Source organism: Pinus tabuliformis, chromosome J (assembly GCF_031772625.1).
Source record: "Pinus tabuliformis cultivar Carrire ecotype Pingquan chromosome J, CPIR1, whole genome shotgun sequence".
NCBI lineage: Eukaryota > Viridiplantae > Streptophyta > Pinopsida > Pinales > Pinaceae > Pinus > Pinus tabuliformis.
The window spans coordinates 134,123,898-134,146,669 of NC_142295.1; the positions used below are offsets into that span (position 1 = coordinate 134,123,898).

Consider the following 22,772-nt stretch of genomic DNA (forward strand, 5'->3'; position numbering starts at 1 on the left):
ATCTGTTGGAGACATGCCGCCTCACAAAGTGACCTCCAAAGAACTTTCAAAAGAAAGTGTTTATGAATACGTAGAAGTTACAAGGCCCATTGTTCCCACATACACAGATACTCAGTGCTTCATTGATAAAGGTACACCGGTCACCTGGAGAAAAATATATAACGCATTCATGTAGGACAGGTTTCCTAGAGACTTAAAATATTCACATACATATATCAACATCAAGAAGTGCAAGATGCATAGGATAGCATGCAGATTCCCAGTCATATAATGTGCATAAGTAATTGAATGGATCATTATGCATATGGATGACTCTCACCTTTTTCTTCGTAGTGAGAGTGGAAGATAACTCACTGCCTATTATAGTAAAGACATGCAGACATATTACAAGATCCTCAAGCCCATTGAATAATCAAATGGTGAATTTTACACAGTATGGGAAACTACTGGTGTTATCAAAACATGGTGTCGAGAACTTGCGAAGTTTCATCATCGTCCATCTGCAGTTTATCCGACACGGATCCTTAGAGATGTCTATTAGTACCTGATATCTATGTAATTTTAGTTATATGGGCTTAAGAAGACTGAAGTGTTCTAAGAGAACTAGATATACATGCTCAATATAATAGTGACCAGTGGAAAGGTTTTCAATTGGGCATATATCCTATCATTTGAGCTACAACGTCAGGTGGGACAGAAAGAATCATCTTTACAAGCGAACCAGGCACTTGAATTCTACTAGTTTGCATTTCTCTTAGACGAAATATGTGCATAGTGTGCATTCCCAGGAATGAACTGGAGCTGGACTCATGAGGAGAATTTCTCAGTTTACTTCCACTATAGAGTGTTATCCAAGTTTAGCTTTAGAGGCATATATGAAAAATTAGTTGAACACTTCTTTGCAGTAATCTTTCACATGATTTTTGAGATCGATCCTCCTTACATGACCGATCAGGTGAAGGAGTCACTTTGAGATATCATTGATTGGTTTGTAGCTCCAAAGGGTACATACATCAGGTGTTTTAGTTGTCATATATCCCCTCATCTTATGTAGTGATGTGTGATTAAAAAAGTGGTCTTGTAAGAAGTTGCAAATCAGCTGGACAAGGGTTTATCAAGAATTCTTCACAGGAGGAAGAAAGCCCCTTGGCCTATCTTTACATTGAGGATCAAATTGTATGAAGTAAAGAGTCACAAGGCTACGATAATAGAGATACAAGAGTTGGATCACCTACACTTCGCCACAAAATATTTCCACGGATATGATCCCATGTGAATTTTCAAGCAGCATTGTCAAACGATCGGTCACAATATGGGGTACTTATCTATGTCTACAACAAAAGATGAAAATACAAATAACTAGTACAATTCCAACTTGATGACACATCCACTATTGGAGGCCAGTTCACCCCATAATCGACTAGCTCAATATTTTCAAGAGAAAGAGGAGGAGGAGATAACACCTCAAGTAAGGAAATGAGCTCCGAAGAAAAGGATAAAATATTCCTTTACAAGCGAGAGCAACAAGAAATGGCAAGTTGATCTATTAATCTTAGGAGCTAGAAAAGTAGAGTAGGAGAAAGGAGAAACAAAAGAAGAGGAGAGGAAGAGCTAGTTGGATGAGTTGCTTGAAGAGCAACAAGAAGAATAAGAGGGGAGGAGTATAGAAGAAGATAAACAAAGGCAGTCCTAGGAGGAGGAAGTAGCACAAATATTGGAAGAAAAAAAAATTACTCAGGAGTTGGAAGAGGATAAATTCAAAGAATAATATACCATCTAGCCAATGCAGGAAGAACTGGGTACTCTAGCGGAACATCCTCTCACAGGCGGTCTTCTTCCATTTCGAGAGATGGGGATTGCACCTCCACTAGCGGACCGAGTCATGGATGTATGAAGTGTAACATTTGATTAACTAAAGAAGAGGATCGTACAACAAAGGCACATGTACTTCACATAGGATCCTCAGAATCTAGTCTCAGTATCTACAGAGAGGGTGATCACTGGCAACACTGAAAGAAATCCAAGGGTGGTCTTGGCTACAAATGTTTCATTCGCTATAGCGGCACGGGATAACTCAGAGTATTTGTTGAATTAGAATTCCAAGTTGAGAAGAGAACTTGCTACAGTGAGGCAACGAGTAAAACATCTTACAACAGAAAACCAACAGTTGTCATCACAAAACTTGAACATCGCGAAATGGAAGTCAACCATGCAAGAAGAGATGGGGCCAATGGGTGATACTATGACATGACTATATGATGAGATGATACTTATACAACAGGTTGTGGCTCCTCTCATTGGAATTCAAAAGAATGCACAGGAAGTGGTGAAGCTCCTGAAGATATCAAACATATCAGTTGACTAGATGCGGGAGTGGACAACCAAATATCCATATGCTCCACAACATTTGGAAAATAAGGATAAGATTGTCACAAAAATAGACCGAGTTAAAGTGAGACTCCACCTACACAATTCCTCACATATGGGAACACAGACGATTAGTACTATGCCTATCTACAGCTGACTGCATAATGGGTTTGAGTCTCTAACATAGAAGCCTAGTATACCTGCCATCATATCTATTGAGGTAATCGAACATAGGGAGGCCATATTCCAGGAGATCAGAGGATATATTGAATAGATCAAGAAGACAATGGAACATGAAGGCTTGGAGGTAACCAAAGACATTATTAAGAAATATTCCTTTGCACCATTCAAAGCACACATGAAACTATCATGGCTATGGAATAATTTACAGTCAAGCTCCAAGAGCATAATAACAAAAGTGTTGGAGGTGAATATGTGCTACAAAGGGGATTTTCCAATCCAAGTCGAAGCCATCAAAAGAGAGTTCAGAGCATGGCACACCTAAATTACGAGTGAAATCCATGAAGAAGCAAATGATTTATCTATTTGATGAGTTCTCCCCCATAGTCATTTTTGTCTTATTAGGTTGTTGTCTCATTTGTAAATTGTCTTATGTAATAAATGTTATGAAATTAAGTCTAAGGGACACATGAGAAATATGAAAATCCACACATTGGAATGTAAAGAATCATGTAGTGAATATGAATATTCATAGGAATTGAAGAGTCATGAGGAAGCTCAAAGGTCATTTTATTTGTTATATATAGCTCCTCATAACTCAAGTAAAAGGATTTTTGGGTCATGGTTTTTGGAAAGTGTTAGATTCTAGAGGTATTGCCTTGGCTTCTCTTGTAAGGCATAGGAGATAGATCATTCTTTGGAGAAGAAAGTTGTGGGTCCGTGTTCCACTATTGGATACAATGTTTCATCTATGTAATAGTCTACTTGGGATCTTACACTTTTAATCAAAAGCTCAATGAGTCGACATTCCTTCATACATGTATCATAGGTGTAGTTGGACTATTCTGGTTATGTTTATGGTATATTTTTCGTTATTCATATACTAAATTAATGAACTATTTTGTTACTTAGCTATGGCTATTATTGAATGAATGATGTTATGTTTTAACAATTATTATTTACTATGTGGACTAATCTGCAAGTACTCAGCAAGTCTTTCTCTTTATTTTCGGGTCCCCCTTTAGGATAGTACTATTACTTTTCTAATAGGTATCTCGTTTCCCTCACCAGCCGTAGAATTCCCCCTTATATACCTTACATTGGATGTCTTACAAAGCTCACATTCTTGCTACTCCAAAGTAATGTGTGTTCTCATGTGTCGGTTGATACCCAAAGAATATCTTTAAATGATTCCAACATTGGCCAAGTCGTATGACCGGATGGGACTCCTACACCAAACGGTGTGAGGTGTAATTGGGAATTCACATAAGGGAGATCCCCTTAAAATGTTGGCAAAATCTAGCACCATCAACAACACCCCAAAGACTCCATTACTTAAAGACCCTTTGGAGGCTGAGGACATCAACGATTGAAGTTGCTTGAAGAAATGAAGCCACAAGTGGAAACAATGTCCCCACTTGATAACGCCCATGTCATCAATCACTATTAGTCCTAATTATCAAAGATAGTGACATGTAAAGTCTAATCACATGATTATGTGGAAGTCATGATGCATTATTGTAATCATTGTAAACACAAATAAGTGGAAGTCCAAGAGTCATGTATGAACTAAAGAGTCACGGAAGTCCAAAAGACATGTAATATCAAAAGTCATATATAATTCCAAAAGTCATTTGGAATTCCAAAGGTTGTAGAAGTCCAAAGGTCACTAGAAGTTGGAAAGTCAAGAGCCATGAGGATGTGAAAGGTCATTCCTCAAGTTATAAATAGATACCCATTCCTCATGTAAAGCACTTTTAACCTTGGCTTCTCCCATAAGGAACTAGAGAGACAGAGTTAGTACTTTTGGGGAGAAAGTAGTGGCTCTAATGCTCCACTATTGGAGCTAGTGGTGTCCATTGTATTTATGTATCTTGGGATTTTTTCTTAATATTGAAGCCTTTACAGGCTAGCAAATTTTCATGCATGGATTGTGAATGTTGCTAAGACTATTCTTTGAATGTTTATGGTTCATGTTTTCTTTCACCACTACTAGAGTAATTGAACTATTTCAGTGATTACGGTGCTTCTTGTTGGAAATGTGTTGTTGTGTTTATAATTATTGTCACATCTTTGTGAACTATTTCGCTTGATGTTAGATGGGCCTTTCTCTTTCATGTGTGTCTCCATTAGCTTAGTACTAATACTTCTATCTTAGAGGCTCAATTTATTCCCCCTCCATAGTAAAATAACCTTGATACATTGGCAATCAAACATCCACAAGGCACAATAGCTTTTTCATTCGAAAGAACCTTCATAATTCTCCCTCATGATGATAGTTAAGGCCACGACATATCTTTAAGTAAATGCCATACAGGTCATTTTTCAGATGGGGCTCCTACACAAAATGGTGGGAGGTCTAGTCGGGACTGTTAGCACTTGAGATTTCACCCCAGGCTGAGGAAGGTAAACCTTCAAGGCAACATCAAACCATTTCACCTCGTAGCTAGCCCTACGGGGTATGAGAAGGCTCTCTCCGGTCAAACTCGGTAGATCTTTCAATAGGATGAGCTGACCCAATTTGGAACACTGATATTAGGCTAGTAAACTTATAAGGGGGGTTGATTTAAAGTTTTTGGTGTTTTTGGTGGCAATTGGAGGGAGTGTGATTCAGGGTGCGGGGATTGAACTCAGTTTTTGCAGGTGGGTCTTTGGGGCAAGGTAGGAGTTTGTGCTGATGCCTTTAGCTGAGATGGATGATCAAAGAAGAAAGAAGAGAAGCTAAAGAGGTCAAACAATGACTTTGAATCCTCTCTAGACAGTGGAAAACATAAACATTAAACAAATTTGAAAGCTGAGCATGGCAAGCATGAATTCAAACTTTATCACTTCATTTGTTTAATAAGCTGCAGTAAAGAAAGAGATGGAACACATAAACACACTTACAATTACAATAAGGGAACACACCATCAACACAATAGTCCACAAGAATCCCAATGATGTCTGCAAAACCCTGGTCTTCCCTTTCCTAAAATTACAGAGATACAAGTAAAATATACAATAGGAGCTTCTCCCTCAAGAGTCCAACCATGAAAATGAGCAAGAGAAGGCATAATATAGATGATCTAACTCCTTTCCCCACCTCTAGGGGTCGAGCTCAACTTCCTAGGAGCTGTTTCAACTAATTCTAAACTGAGCACTAGATAATAGGCAGTCAAAACAACTTGCCTCTAAAACTTAGGTAATCTATCCATGCATTAAATATTCACTATTTACATCAAAGAAACTTCTAGAAGTGTCAAAGGAGAGTAAATGTGTCCAAGTGCTATGAAAATTACACAAAAATCCATCATTTACATGCCTCAAAAGTCAACCAAAGTAAAAACAGTGTTTTGCTGGCCGAACTGGTCAAAACAGTGAAATTTCCCTGAGTGGTCGCGCCCCTCACTTTGACTGGTCGCGCGCATTGACAGCTCTATTTGAGGGCCTTCCCGGTGTCCAAATCAGGTGCAAGATAGCTCATTGGAAAGGTCTGTGAGTCTACTTTCCAACCCCACTGGAATTTCTGAATTTGGAGTTGATTTGACCCCTCAAAAGTCATTTCTCCCAAGGAAGCTTTCTGCCACTCAAAAAAGGGGCAGAAAGTCAAAATTTGCATGTATTTTGAGCTTTTGGAAGCCCAAATCTTCATAAAATCTGAAACCCATCCATAGGCAAGTGTATTTTTGCATGACAATTCCAAAAATGTAGAGTTTTCCCCGTTCTGAGCTTTCCCCATGTATGGTCGCGCGCGGGGTGAGACCAGTCAAATGGCCAAAACCTGTAAAATTTCCAAAAATGCTAAAAATGCCTCAAAACTCTCAAAATTTCTTGGGCTCCTCTCTTTTATGATGACCACCTTTGCCACCCTTACGAGGCCTCTGCTGTACCTCGATCTTTGTGGAAGAAGACCGGTCATCACCTTGCTCATAGGTTTCAGTGGTTGACATGGTGCTTTTGAGCAAAGTGAAGCAAATAGATAGAGTAAACTGCTGCCCTTGCCTGCAAAAATGCTGAGAAGTATGCTGATTTCAAGGGGAAAAAATCATAAGGGAAATGTTAGGGGAGGGATTTTTAATAAGGAATGGGAAAATATGTAAAAACAGGGATTTTTAAGGGATAATTCACAAATGTCAAACATATCATCTCATCTTCCATCATTAGGAAATCATTTGCAAAGAAATACTTTATTAGGGAAAATACGTATGATAGTCATCAAGGGAAAGGACATGCATTTGCAACAGGAGTATAGGACAGCATAGATAGCTTGCTCCTTTGAGTTTTTTGTTTTTTCAATGTACATCATAAGGTAAACAATGTTTTTCAAAGGATTTTATGTACATTTAGTCATAGGGGAACAAGGCTTCTTTTACATCTTGTCATAAGGGAAAAGGGATCTTAATTGAACAGGATTTTAGGGAAGGGGTAGAGAGGAAAACAGGGCTTAGTTTTGGGGAGACATAACAATATTCTTTTGCAAACAATATTTACAGCAATATGTCCATTTTATACATATACACAGCTGCATTTTTCTTGTTTTTGCTATGGATATGCAACAGCAGTGTGTCTTCTATTTTCCAATGACTATGCACAGCAACATCTTTTTTTTATTTGGTCATTTTGCCATATTATTGCTCTTTTCTCTTTTTACATAACATTTTTTATCCTTGCTGTTGTTCATTTATTTTCCTTGCCGTGTGGAGGGTATTAGGGTTTGGGTAGAATACATGAAAGGGCATTAGGGTTTTGTAAAGGGATTTGGGGGAGGGATAGGGTTTTAGGAATTTTGGGATGAGAGATTTAGTATTTATTGCAAATGAGATAAGATATAAACATATTATGACATTTGTGAATTTAATAGGAAACAAGGAGGGAATAAATAGGGATTTAAAGCCTTGAAAAAACATCAACCCTAGCATAATGCCTACATGAACAAGCAATCACCCAAATCCATTTCTCCTTACATTTCTTGGTGATAAACATATATATGCAAGCCCATCATTTCATGTTTCAAGCATTCAAACGCACTAGAAGACCCTACCTCGATCAGTTGAGCAAGCAAGAGGGCGATTTAGTCGATTTGGAGTGGTTCTGTAGAAGACAGCTTGAGTGGTCGCGCCCCTGCTCTGAGTGGTCGCGCCCTGCCTGAGTGGTCGCGCCCTTTAGAAAAATACACTGCAGAGGGGTCGCTGAGTGGTCGCGCCCTACCCAACTGGTCGCGCACTGAGCCTGAGTGGTCGCGCCCCTGAGAATGATTCCAACTTTCTGCAAATCGCCTCTTTTGACCTCTCACTCGTTTTTGCAAGCTCTCAAATGCATAATGAGGCTGTTTAGAGGGAAATTTACTCTTTATAGGCCCAATTTGAAAAAATTAACTTACCAAACCCACTTTCTAATGTTTTTGTTTTGACATTCACTTTTAACACTGTTTTGAGTTCACTTTGTCCTGAATTTGATCTTTTGAGTGCTTTAACTCCGTTCTTTTTGCAGGTTGACCATCTGATGGACTCTGGCGAGGAGACCAGGGTTATTGTTGGCATTTTGAAGAATTTTAAAAATTTTCCTTATTTTTTGCAAATTTCACATGACCTTGGGTTTAAAAACAGGGTTTTTAAATCCAAGGTATAAATGAGCTGTACCTGATGAAAAATATCAATGGAACATATTTACATACCTCCTTCCGGCTTGCTGGGGACTATTAGACCTCTGACTCATGACCTTGCAGTGATTTTTGACCAAAACCCTAGACCTAAGACTTGGGACTTCAAGACAAAAATAAAACAAGTGTAACACAAGCTCATTAAATGATATGTCTTGATCCAGCAAAGCCAAGAAGGGAACAAGGACCAGCTCCTCCATCAGTTTTATGGCATGCCTAATGGAATGCAAAACTGACATCGATGAGACACCTACTTATGCATATGCAAAGAGTTTTTGATCACCGATGGAGGGCATCATGACCGACACTAACAGGGACCTTATATCAAGGATATCCCCCTGTATGTTGGCGGTATCCAACACCGTCAACACTACCCAATGGAGGCTCCCCCATTGGGTCTCACAAATTAATCCAAGAAATTCCCACGATAAATACCCTTGTAATAACCTGTTAATTAGACACCCCAAAAATGTATTCAATAAAGAAAATTTCTAGATGTGAATGATGTAACGAATTCAAATATCATATGGCTAAATTTAGAGGGCTAAGATAAATCCTAGAGATATGAAAATAGATTCCAAACACATGCTATCATTAATAAAACAATCATTTATATAAGGTTTGATATTGCAAAATATATGGAAACAATAATGAAATTAGCCTATAAGTGAAGATAGACAATTAAATCTCAATCTATTAAATAGGTAAACCATAGAAAGGTGAAATAAAAATTTTGAATGGATAAAATGCATAAAATAGCTAGGAAACCCTAGACATCAGACTTAGAATTATGGTTGAAAATGCATAGAAATGATATTTTTCCTTTTTTAGTTAAATAGATCCAAATCATAGCCCTAAGTATATGACATTTATGGTATTTTATGGTATTTAATTTAGATAATGAAAAACCATAACCCTTGTTTACCATAAAAAGTAAGAAAAATATAAAATTTAAAATATTGACACACAATGACTAGTGCCTTTAATCAATTGTGTATATGGAGTCAAAAGGGGGAGGTCAAAGGTGGAAGACCTTGAATGGAGAGACAAAGAGAGAGGAAAACTTCTCAAACCCTAGAAACACCTTCACGAAGATGAGATTTAATCTCAATAATGCTATTCTAAGTTTCCTTGATGGATACTTGGTGATAAATCTACCATATCGAGATTTTAGAGTCATTAGAGACACAACAGATCATGAAGACTTTTTAAAACCATAATTCTAAAACATTCGCAAAATGGAAGAAAATAATCACAATAGATTAGCATCACTAACCATAGCATCACTTCATAAATCCAAAGAATTTTCATCCACACAATATTATCTTTCCCAAGACAATGTGCTAGCCTAGTGATCCATTGCATCCAAGGGGGAAAAGAAGATAGTGAAAACTCTTTTACAAGAGAGAAAATAGTGTGTGTGACAATGATACTCTCCAAATTAACTCCCCTATATATATGAGGGTAACCAAGTCATTTTGGGATAAATTTAAACTAAAAGACACAAAATAATATTCTTAATGTTTACTAGTTAAGTAGGTCACAAGCTAACATAAAAGATAGCTCTCTTAATGACCAACCTAGATCCATCTGAACTCCGGATATACCAAGCACTAAGGGGGATCAAATTTCTTTTCACTCTAAAAGAGGTTTAAATCTCAAGAGATTTGATCCCTTTTAACGCTTGGTAAATCTAGAGTTCAGATGGATCTAGGTTGGTAGAATATATATATATATATATATATATATATATTTCTTCTTACATAAGAATACCATTAGAAAAACCATGGATTTTCAAAACATGGATCCCAAAAACTGCCAACGATAAATTGACTATTTTACCTCATATTATTTTAATTATTAATTTATTATCTTATTGTATTATATTTCTATTTTTATGCAATTTGACCAAGTCAAAATGTTTGCATAACAAGACATGGCAGGACATTACAACATCTCTACCATACTGGGCTGGAGAGCACCTCTCGACATAATGAAGCATAAGAATTAGCCTTTTTCTACCCCATGTGTGAGTAAAAAGGCCTCCAAACACTAGTATATAATCAAAAATTAGTGACTAGGTGACTAAAAATGTTAGTCACCACAACTTTTGCAAGTGAAATGCTTCCAAAAAATGAGCAATCTTAAGTGACCCAACTAAAAACGACTAACATAAACAACTAATTTAGTCATGGGTTAAAATATATGACTAGTTAATAAGTAATACAACTAAAAATAACTAACGTGAATGACTAATTTAGTATGGGAACGAAAATATGGCTACCCAACAAGTACCACGATAATATGAATCAATCGTTTATGTTAGTAATTTTAATTGTGTCACTTCAAAAATCTAAACTTATAAGTGATAGGGGATTGTTATAGATTGGCTAAAAGGTTATACTTCCTTAAACACTATTGGATCAGTGGATGATTAGAGTTATGGAGCTTATTAAAATATTTAGGGTTATATCCTTTGATCACATTCATAAGGAATTAAATTCGAAGGTTGACATATTATCCAAAATGGGAGTGGGCTTACAACTGGGTCAAATACATTATGAAGAATACCTACAAGGAGAAGTGTTGGCTAATTAGGAGAGGACACATTTCCTTTAGTTGAACACTTAAATTTTCATGCATATCTACATTTTTTATTATCAGGGTCATATCCATTGAACTTAGGATACCAGTTTTTAACTTGGATATCAAGTTGTTTATCTAGTAATTTGAACGCACACTATGAGCATAACAGTATTAGACTTTTATGAAATTGTTTTGAATTGTATGGGGATTTTGATATTTCCTGAACATTAGATGTTGCACATATTAGAATATCACGTCATACATGTGAAGCGGATTTAATATATGTTAGATGATGTAAATTACACCTTTGCATTAATATTAATACAAAAATGATGCTTTTTTCTTACTGGAGGGTTTTTTATGGAAGAGGTTTGATGACACCTTGCCTTGGCCATCTAGAACACTAGGTGTAGGAAAAGGTTGCTTTAGCTAACACATTTAACTTGGTATGTATGATCCATGTGTATATGATATTTCCAATGTGTATTATTTTTATTATGATCACTTAAGCACTCAAGTCTAACTCTTGATGCTTTGGCTATAAGTTCTAAGTTGAGTTGTTCCACGGTGTTTCATATTACTAAGAGAAGTGTGTCATTTTAATGGGTTGGTTATATATTTGGTGATTTGAGTAAGTTATACACATAAATGTTATTGTACCCCTTATTTCCCACCAAAAAAATTCCACTCTACCTTGTATTTTTGGTGGGAATGAAATATTATTTACTGAACTGGAGTTAAAAATATACATGGTAATGAAGTCTAAATTTATGATAATTTATTTTTAATTTTTGTCTTTTGCTGCAAGATACCAGTGGATTGAAAACATTCAAATAATTTTTTAGGGAAATATACTCCGATGGCGACTTTAGATACATAGAACCATAAGTGTGCATAAATGGAAATGTGGTTTTTTGTTTTTATTCAGCTCTCATCTATTTGACGTTTCAATTATCTATCTTCACAACCTCTTGAATGTAATCATATGAAACATCTCTTCCCCATCCCCTGGTTGACGATTTGGTTTGGAAATAATAACTTTGTAGTAAAAATAATGCTCATGTTGTGCAATAACAGTCACATGGAGGGAGGGATCATATCACTCATCGTTGCTCCTTCAAAAATCTCATTTGTTGGTATTACATAATTCAAAGTCAAAGAACATCTATTAGGGTTCAGGGTTTTATGAAGGTCTGGTGGTTGCAGGTTCAAAACCTCGGAGGCATCTATTCTTGTTGTGGTTGGCAATATATGTCTTACTAAAGTAGCTATTCTCCCTTCGATATATTTAAATCCCGGGGAGTCCATTTCCAACTTTTAGTTCATCTTTAAAAACATGTGACTACCATTCTAGTACAGATTAAGGTTTTCTTTATCGTGTAAAAACTTTCCCATTCTCACTTCTAGACATGAAGCCACAAATAAATACCAGAGATCACTTTTTTACATTCCATTTGGAGCTCAAACTGGCACTCCACACTATTTTTCTATGGAAACCAAAACCCAAAATATGAAATTTCCATCTCACTATGATCCATATGGGTTGAGATTACCAAAGGTTATAGCTAATATATGGTCTAGTTTTTAGGGAATGGGTTTGTGTTGAGGAAGGGATGCCAACCTCATATCAATAAGTGATAATGGATCCCTTGCTCTCTTGGCTTCCTTGTTCTCCTTAAACAACAATTTTTCGAGACACATTGTCCAATAGGGATCTCAATATCATTCAACACATGATATTTAGTTGTGGGGTCCTAACACGTTTGAATAAGATTGGGCCAGGGTAAAGATTTTACAAATCGTTATGATCCATTATATCATTGGAGCATGAGTGTAGCTCTCCATGTTATTTTTTATACATAGTTTGTGACCCACCTTTTTGGAATTGAGTCAGTTGTGGGGTCCTAACACTTTTGAATCAGATTGGGCTAAGGCAAATATTTTACAAATCCTTATACTCCATTGTATCATTGGAGCATGAGTGTAGGTCTCCATGCTATTTTTTAGACATAGTTTGTGGCCCACCTTTTTGGACTTGAGAATGTTCTAATACTGGTCTTGTTTCTACATCATATATGGAGTTGTGGACTTGACAGTTGAGATGAAATTTCATATTTCTTATGACCTCCTTTGAGGCTATGGCCTTGACTACACCTATTGGGCAAGATCACAGTTTTTGGTTTCAAAGGTCCCATGTCTTTCTACGGTTATTTGGCTGATGGATTTCCTCCCTCTTTTCAGGTATACTTTGGATATTCTTGGACATATTTTGTTGAATAAACATGTTACGAACATGTTCATCATAGATGACATATACAAGTAATATATCTAGGTCTCTTGGCTTGACCCACTAGGATGATTGAAGCCTAAGATGAACTTCTATGCATTTCTTAGAGACATGTCTTCTTTGTTTGATCCCCTTGTTGTGACACTAGATGCATGCACTCTAAGATATCTATGGGCTAGTTTTGAGTGGGGTTACATAGGCTTTGGTGAAGGCTAAACAATAGATTCCTCAAGAGAATAGGCTTTTCTAATTGTCATATAGAATATATTGAGATGGAACATTTTGTTTTTTGTTGTCTTATATACTACGAGATATAGGGATGATTATGTCACCTTTTTAGTGAATATCAAAAACCTCTCGCCACATTTTTTTGGTACCTGGATCAACAATGCTTAGCATTGTTCATGAGGAAGGAATTGTTCCCTCAATCTTGCATAGACCATTGTTTTATCAGACATTACTTGAAAAATCGCATCCTTTTATTCAACATTATTAGTAGATAAAGGCTCTGAGCAGCAGAGCCATAGTACCCACTAGCGAGTGTAGAAAATTCTTGTGCGTCCTATAGCCCCACCTGGTTTTATTTTGTTTTACACATCATGTTTAATTGCTAATATAACATGAATATAAAATTAAAAAGAAATACTGCTAGGCTACCAATACTCTTTCACTTATACACACAAATTTTTGGACTCTAGTTTTTGGTCAATCTTAGACCTTGGAAAAACCCCAAAGGGGAAAAGCCAATTTGAAGGAGGATTTTATTTTGTTTTTCTTAGAGAATTAATTACAACATTAATTAAGTCACACATGGTACTTATCTCTCCCTGTTGTTGTCTAGGAAATCGTTCCATTGTCCTTGAAACTTGTTCACTTTCCAAAAATCACTGCTTTGGAATGCATGCCACTGAGAGACTTTCTCTGCTCAGAAAATCGTCATTGTCCTTGAAACTAGCCCCACGAATTTCATGCCATTGACAGACCAATGCCCCTTGAAATTCATGTCACTATTCAAAATATCCTTCCTTGAAATCTGTGCCACTAACCTACAAATTTCTCCTCTAAATTCATGCTGAAAAAACTGCTCTTATTCCTTGAAAAATGGGTTGTCAAACCAGGATTAAATGTTTCGAAATGCATTCAACCATACCACCTTTTCAGCCTAGAAATCCGAGCTAGAAACCTTTGCCTGTTCCTTCTCAGAATTTGTGCTTCTCTTCCAGCCTATAACTCAACCTGTTGATGGTAGGTGCCTCCTCAATTTGGTGTTTTGGAATCTCTCCAAGCTTCTATAGGTCTATCCTTGAACAAAAATATGTTATCTCAGTCTCTTCTCCTCCTCTTCCTCTCCTCTTCTCTTCTCCAACACTTGCACATGAAGAATGAATGATCCCTTTTCCTTTTTCCTCCTCTTTCATCTTACAATGATGAGAAGCCTTATCCTTAAGATCAAGGGTTGAGATTAGATCTCAACTCTCCTTGATCAAGGGTGGAGATCTAATCTCCGGTTGAACCCCTTGTTATGTCCCCCCCTTCATTAATGAGCCTCCCTAGTCATTTTAATAACTTGTTTTTGTACCATGTACTTTTTCTCATAAAATCACTTTAAAAACATGAAGTCACTTTAATATTATAAAGTACATTGTACTTTTTGTACCTCATAAAGTGACTAAAAAGTCACATGACTTTAATAAGCACATAAAGTCACACTAAAAAGTGGGTTCACATGTTTTCCTAGGCCAAAGGCAAAAAGCACTAGGAAACACCTCCTTGGTACCTTTTTTCTCAACACCATTGCAGAGTTCTTGAATTGGATCTCAAGGCAAGTCTCATCTTTCCAATAGGCAATCATCCACAAAGCTACAATAGGTTTCTTTCTCTAGCACATGACACACTATGGACCAGTGCTTTCTCTAGCACTTCTAGACAATATTTTGTCACAAGTTTTTTTTTCTCTTCCTACTCAAGGAGCATTTGAGTAGATGACATGACACACCATGGACCAGTGCTTTCTCTAGCACTTCTAGACAATATTTTGTCACAAGTTTTTTTTCTCCTCCTACTCAAAGAGCACTTGATATTGCACTTGTAAAAGATTCAACATGCTCTATTGTCCACTTACTTGTCACCTCCAAAATCCACACTTCAAAGGATTAATCCAATAATCGAGTACTGACCCTAAACAGACCCTAGAGTGACTTGAGTATATCACCCATTAGCACCTTGATGACCATCCTCCTCACTTTAGGTTAGTGCTCCTTTGGTGCAAGCGAGGATTCCCTGAGATAAAATAGAAAATTTGTCCATTAATGCAGATCTAAAAGTCAGTTTATTGAAGTGGGTTGTTTTATAATTTTACAATAGAAATTTGATGGGATTGAAGAGGACACAAGTGCCTTGCTTTGGACTCAGTTAGCAAGATGTCAAATATGCCTTAAAATGGAATGGAGAAATCAACAAGGTTATCATCCACATACTATGACGACTGTATCAACCAATTTAATTTGCAAACTAAATGAAATGATCATTTGGATACACATTCACCTCCACTACACATCAACACCATGCAATTATCACAACCTTCAAACAAGGATGAACAACCAACAATTTCTTCATTAATTGATCCACAAATGATAGGCTTGTGGATTGTTTATTTCTTCAACATGGATGGCTATTATAGAATGAATTTGCTTCTGAATCCAATTTTGGTTCAATGCTCAGCTCAAATTTTAATGCATTCTATTTTTACTGCCTGTAATGGAACAAACTTTGCATTTGCAATTACGAATCTGATTGTAAGTCTTTTGGTTGTTAGTGGCTTTGTTTCAATTATTTTTTTTCTTTTGAGCTTGGTTGTAGGTGTCCATCACTTCTCTCTACAAAGAAAATATGATACAAATGATTGTTGTTGCTAAAACCCAATGCTTTCCATATTTATAATCTAGTATTCTGGTGGTCGATTTAGACTTTATAAATAAAAATGGTTCCATGGATTGCCAGTTGAGTGAATTACATGCGAAAGGGGGTGTATCTAGATTGGATATTAGAACAGAACCCAAAACTATCCATATAAACTCACACCAGCTAACCAAAGACTCTTTTACACAACCTAGGAATGGGGGAATACTCAGAAAAATGGATTGAGTTGTCCAGCAATGAAGAAAACATTGAGTATAGCTCATGGGAAACGAAGAGATGCCTATGAAGCATTAAAAACCTTTGGTAAGGTTTGTGGGTAAAGAAAAAATACCCAGAGCAATAAGGAAATGTTTTGTAAGGTTTGTTGGCAAAGAACAAATGCCCAAAGTAATAAAAATGGTTGGGTCTGGTATGTGTGTAGAGGGAAAACACCTAGATATAAATCGAAATAAATTGAGCCAAATCTCAGGAATTAGGTCAACGATTCAATTAAAGAGGAGTCGAGTTGTGAAAATGTGTTGTAGGTATGCTTTACCCAACTGAGGAATCTCTATAGACGATTATTAGTAGTGTCTACAAATAGTTAGTGGACAATTAAGAGGATTTCAGTTGGTAAAGTTGCATAAATTTCAAGTGATCAAACTCAAAGTAGAACTACAATAAGCAAATTACACAACCACACAATATTAACAATAGAGATTTATTTTTCTTGGGAAATTCCTTACAAAGGGTGAGCTATGCTTGCTCAGAAATCTCATTCATTGTTACTGAAGAAAAAAATTGCAGATGGGCATGTCTTTGAGACACCTTCATTCATCATGGATAGGCCCCTTGACTCCTCCAATTTTCTAAGTAGGTTGAACTCTTTGAGATGTCATCTTTGTTCAAACTTCTTGAGTTTTGCTTGCCTTTCTCCCATTGATCCTTCTTCACTACAACCTTCATTTTTAATCGTTGTTTTTGAAAGACCAACTATCACATTGGTTTGTTTCCTATCCCATTTTGTCACAAAGACAAAATATGTGTGACAAAATATGTTTAAAAACAATTATAAGTTTGTTACAACTCTACATAATATTCAAAGAAAAGATTCAATTCAGATCACATCTCCTTAGTTGTAGGCGTTTGGTCCCAAAAAGCTTCAACTCTCTTCAATGCGCTTCTTTGATCTTCAAATAGGTTCCACTAAATCTCCAAGAAAGGTTACCTATGGTGTAGTATGGAAAAAAATAGATGACTAGGTGTTGCCCTTAACTATAAGATTTTTTCCTAACTTTCTTTATTCATTATTTGGTGCATTTGGCATTGTCTAAATGCATTTATATTTGAGAACCATCTTCCAGATATAAATGATACATGCATTAGAATTATTGCATATTTTAAGGAATTTGGGATTGTACATGGTAAGACATCGGTGAGATGCATCACTCAGATTAATTCTTTGAGAAGATTCACGTTGGGTTTCTTTGATCGTGTTTCCAATAACAAAATATGTGTATGTGGTGCTTATATTATTTTAAAACCTGGTCATCATTACCACTTCTATTGGTCTAGTTGATTTGACACTAATATTCAAAGTGCGGTTATCGCTCTCTGGGGATGGCTATATTGTGCTAAGTGGTTCGATATTCTGTCAATGGAAACTTCTGGTAATTCCAAAATGGTGCTAGAATGAGCCTCCAAATAGGGTTCATTGAATCTTCCTCCTTTATTATTTACTTGGTTACATAGTACTAGATTGATTTCTGAACAATTCCAAGTGATTACATTTATATACACAAGGAATTCAATGGAACGATGACTCTCTGTCCAAGAATGAACACAATTATCTTTTTGGGGAAATTATATATTCCTCATTTGATAACAACTTACTTCAGCTTTCTGGTAAAATATTTTTCATTTCATATACCTTGTGGTGGATATGTCGGTCATTTGGATTATAATCAGCTGGAGTATAAACGCTGGAACGAATGAGTTTTTGGGTTGATACTCATATAATATTTGGTGGCACAATATCGATTACTATCTCTGATCAGTGGTGATGGATTTCTTATGTCTATCTTCTTAGAGCCCAGTCTTAACATTCTTTTATTAATGTGTTGGGATCAGTGGTGATGGATTTCCTAAGCCTTTATATCTATCTTCTTAGAGCTTGGACTTAACATTTTTTTATTAATGGGTTGGATTCGAACATGGAAATCATATTCTTATTCTTTTATTAAATGGCTGGATTCGAACCGAGACTTAACATACTTTTATTAATGGGTTGGAATCGAACCAGGGACATAATATTCTATTATTAAATCGCTGGATTGAAACCAGTGGGTCAACATTCTTTCACAGAAAAGAATTCTAATTGAAAAGTAAACATTTTTTTATTAATGGGTTGGATTCGAACCAGGGACATAATATTTTTTTATTAATGGGTTGGATTCGAACCAGGGACATAATATTTTTTTATTAGTGGGTTGGATTCGAACAAGGGACATAACATTCTTTTATTAATGGGTTGGATTCGAACCAGGGACATAATATTCTTTTATTAAATGGATGGATTGGAACCAATGGGTCAACATTCATTTACAAAAAATAATTCTAATTGAAAAGTAATCTGACTTGCTGGATTCGAACCAATGACCTAAGGAACCCAAACTTAACATTATTTTATTAATGGGTTGGATTCGAACCAATAAGGAACATTATTTTATTAATGGGTTGGATTCGAACCAATAAGGAACTCAAACTTAACATTCTTTTATTAATGGGTTGAATTCGACCAATGACCTAAGGAACCCAAACTTAACATTCTTTTATCAATGGGTTGGATTCGAACCAATAAGGAACTCAAACTTAACATTCTTTTATTAATGGGTTGAATTCGACCAATGACCTAAGGAACCCAAACTTAACATTCTTTTATTAATGGGTTGGATTCGAAACCAGAGCATAATATTATTTTATTAAATGGCTCTATTGGAACTAGTGAGTTAACATAATAAAAATGGATTCGAAGCAAAGACATAATATTCTATTGGAACTAGTGAGTTAACATAATAAAAATGGATTCGAAGCAAAGACATAATATTCTTTTATTAAATGGTTGGATTGGAACCAATAATAATGGGTTGGATTCGAACCCAGAGCATAATATTATTTTATTAAATGGCCCAATTGGAACTAGTGGGTTAACATAATAAAAATGGATTCGAATCAACATTCTTTCATAGAAAAAAATTCTAACGGAAAATTAATCCGACCTGCTGGTCTTGAACCAGTGACCTAAAGAACCCAAACTTAACATTATTTTATTAATGAGTTGGATTCGAACCAGGGACATGGTATTCAACATTTTTCATAGAAAAATGAGATAATTATTAAGGGGTTGGTGATTCGAACCGGGGACATAATATTCAACCTTCTTTCATAAAAAAGAAAAATAATCGAAATATAAAATAATGGGTTAGTGATTCGAACCAAGGAAAATGGCTGAAACATTATTTTATTAATGAATTGGATTCTAATAATATTCAACATATTTCATAAAAAATTGATAATTATTAATGGGTTGGTGATTCGAACCAGGGACATAATATTCAACATTCTTTCATAAAAAGAGAATCGAAAAATTATCCGACCTGCCGGATTCGAACCAGCGACCTAAGGATTCCAATGAGGATTTTATGTCCCACTACAGTCCTCCGCTCTACCAACTGAGCTAAGGTCGGCTTGTTATAAATTTGGCATCATTACTTTTCCAACGGATTTAAATTTCTGGACCATAGGGTTTCCGCCATCGCTGTTCATCCTCTGCAGAAACCTCTCATGGCATTAATGGCCAGTCCTTTGGTTAATGGGGGACGACAGAGTTTCCCTCCTCGCTGTTCTTCCTCCGCAGAAACCTCTCATGGCGCTCATTGCCCATCCTTCGTGTTTCCCCTTTGTGGGTCGACAGAGCCTAAAGCAACGTCAGACGGAGTGACTAAAAGAAGAAAACCGCAGGAAGATAATATCCTGCCAAGAAAAAGATGATGAATGCTAAAGTAATTTCAGCCAATTTGTATTCTCTTTGGCCAGATCTCTGCAAATATAATATCCTGCCAAGAAAAAGATGATAAATGCTAAAGTAATTTCAGCCAATTTGAATTCTCTTTGCCCAGATCTTTGCAAATTTCTGAGTAGCAGTGTCTGTTGGAACACTGATATTTCCTGTTAAATTTGGCTCAGACACATAAAGAAATAAATGTAACCAAATAAAATATCTCTTCCATTTGCATTTTTGTGTGCAGCTGTTTTCATGAGAAGCTATGACCCAAAAAACTTGGCTCTGTTTTTTAAGATGAAAAAAGCAGAACTTTAATTTCATGGAGAAAGTTTTGCAATGACCTGTAACAATCTTTTTTCAGAGAGAAAAAACAGTATGATTTTATATTAAGGGTATATAAATATCAGAGATACATCTGCTGTTTGGAGCAACAGCATTTGGAGAAGGGAAAAAGAAACATGTTTGGAGCAACAGCATTTGGAGAAGGGAAAAAGAAACATGTCGATATTCCCTGAGATGGAATCTGCTTAAGTGATCAGTATAAGACAGCAGTGGAAAAAAAAGACATATCGATTTTCCAAAATCTGCTAAATGATCTGTGCAAAAACAGCAGTGGAAAGAACAGCTGTAAATGGGGACTCTTTGATCAGAGCCCGAAGATTACATATTGGAGAGATAAACAAAATTTGAGCATAGAGAGGAGCCCGCCTAGTCCTGAGGAGGCATGGACGCCGATATTGAAGCCAATACAGAATTGAGAGGCAGATAGCAGCCCTGGAAGATGCATCCATTCCGCCATTTCCAAAGATGCCAGCATGTAAGAATGAAAAGAGGAGCCCGCCTAGTCCTGAGGAGGCATGGACGCCGATATTGAAGCCAATACAGAATTGAGAGGCAGATAGCAGCCCTGGAAGATGCATCCATTCCGCCATTTCCAAAGATGCCAGCATGTAAGAATGAAAAGAGCATGCCAGGAGGGGCATTGAGCGCTCCACCATACAAAAGCATCCTGTACAGAAGCAAAGGATCGATGAGGAAAACCATAAGAAAGAGAGAGATCATACCAGATGGCAGAGGAGGCGGAGCAGTCAAAAAACATGTGATAATTTGATTCTGCCGCAGCTGTGCAAAAGCGACAAACACTTGGACCCTGCCATCCTTTTTTTTGGAGGACCTCCCAGGTGAGGTTCTTATTCGAAAAAAGAAGCCATGAGAAAAGAATGGATTTAAGAGGGCAGTGGGCGACCTGTAACAATCTTTACTAGTGAAGAAACAGGAGTGTCAAAATATGATTTAATCTGTGTCTAAATTTCTACCAGTGAATAAACAGGAGAGCCAAAATATGACTTAATCTCTGTGTAAAGATCAGAAAAACCAAATATCTACCATCCAAATGTAAATAAGATTTGAAACCAGAAACTTGGCGAAATTTATGTCATTGTTAAAAATATTTGGCATTAAGATTATTGGAAAATTTTAATAATTAAAAAAATATATATTTAAATTAAAAACCATCGGGAATTCAAGATTCGGGGGAGGAGCTCTGGAGCGCGTCGGGACGGGAGAGCCTTATTTCAGTGTGCTGCTGTCTCAGCCAACCAGCATGCGCCCAAACCTTCCGGCATGAGCACTAGCCAACTAGCTTGAGCCACAGTCTTCTATTTGTGGATCTGCCAACCAGCGCAAGCCTCGGGTCTTCTCGGTACAGAACGCTTCATGCATGGCCACCTTCCCTTCGTCTGGACACGTTTCATGGGAACAGGTCTATAGGCGCCTATCCATGCAGGGAGACACCTGGTGTCTTCAATCTAGCCATTCTACATACGCTTGTTCTCTTCATATATCGTCTCTTGTGGGCTGTTTTCGGTTTCCTCTCTGGCCTTCCAGGCCAGAGGAAAGGCTGTAGAAGTGGGTTTCTGAACGTAATCTTAGCTTTTTCTCCTATTCTCGCTGGTTTTTTCATGTTGGGTTTTTTTCGGTAAGGCTCTTTCGGTTTCTGACGTGCTTGCGGACTCCTCTCATGGGAGGGCTTCAAATAGTGGAGCGAATAGCGCCTAGCATGGCGATCAGTTTTCATCCTTACATGCTGGTTTTTGTGGAAATGGAGAAATGCTCGCATCTTTCAAGAGTCCAGGGTGCCCCTTGCCTCTGTCCTGGTTCACATTTTCGCTTTCCTCGACCCTGCTGGTTAACCTCCAGCCATGGTTTATGCCAATTTTTCCTTTATCGTTTCTTTTTCGGTTTATGTGGATCATTTTTCTCTTTTGATCTTCCTCTCTGTTTTTGGATGGTCTTTATATATTGTTTCTAAATGATGATATATCTGTAAGCTATCTGGACAGTCATTTTTTGTGGAAGTTCAGATTAATCTGCAGTATCAGACCTATCTGTCTTATTTCCAGGATGGGACGGCCATGTTATGTAACAGAACTTTATATTCTCTTAATATAATCCATGATGCTTTTCTCTCTGAAAAAAGTTCAAATTTTTCATAAAAATTTATTTATCTCAAATTTAAAAATAACTTAATCTACAATGAACTTGAACCAATAATCTTTTCACATAAAATGATTTAGCAAAACACCAATTCACTATCAATCCACAGCTCCATAAGTTTAATATAAATATATTTTGATTAAAATTAAAATTTTTAGTTTTAGATTTGTGATCCATAATGATTTTGATCATTTTTGAGACACATGACGCGTTTCAAATCAGCAAATACGGTTCATCGTCAGTAACCTTTTTCGGAT

The 22,772-nt window shown here is 36.6% G+C and overlaps 1 non-coding gene across 1 annotated transcript; it reads right to left on the bottom strand.

The window, feature by feature from the left end:
• Positions 1-19,606: 19,606 nt before the first annotated feature.
• Positions 19,607-19,702, bottom strand: TRNAY-GUA (transfer RNA tyrosine (anticodon GUA)). Its single transcript has 2 exons — positions 19,666-19,702; positions 19,607-19,642 (listed from the first exon to the last, which is right to left on the bottom strand). It is a non-coding gene; the product is annotated as a tRNA-Tyr (tRNA).
• Between the last annotated feature and the right edge of the window lie 3,070 nt (positions 19,703-22,772).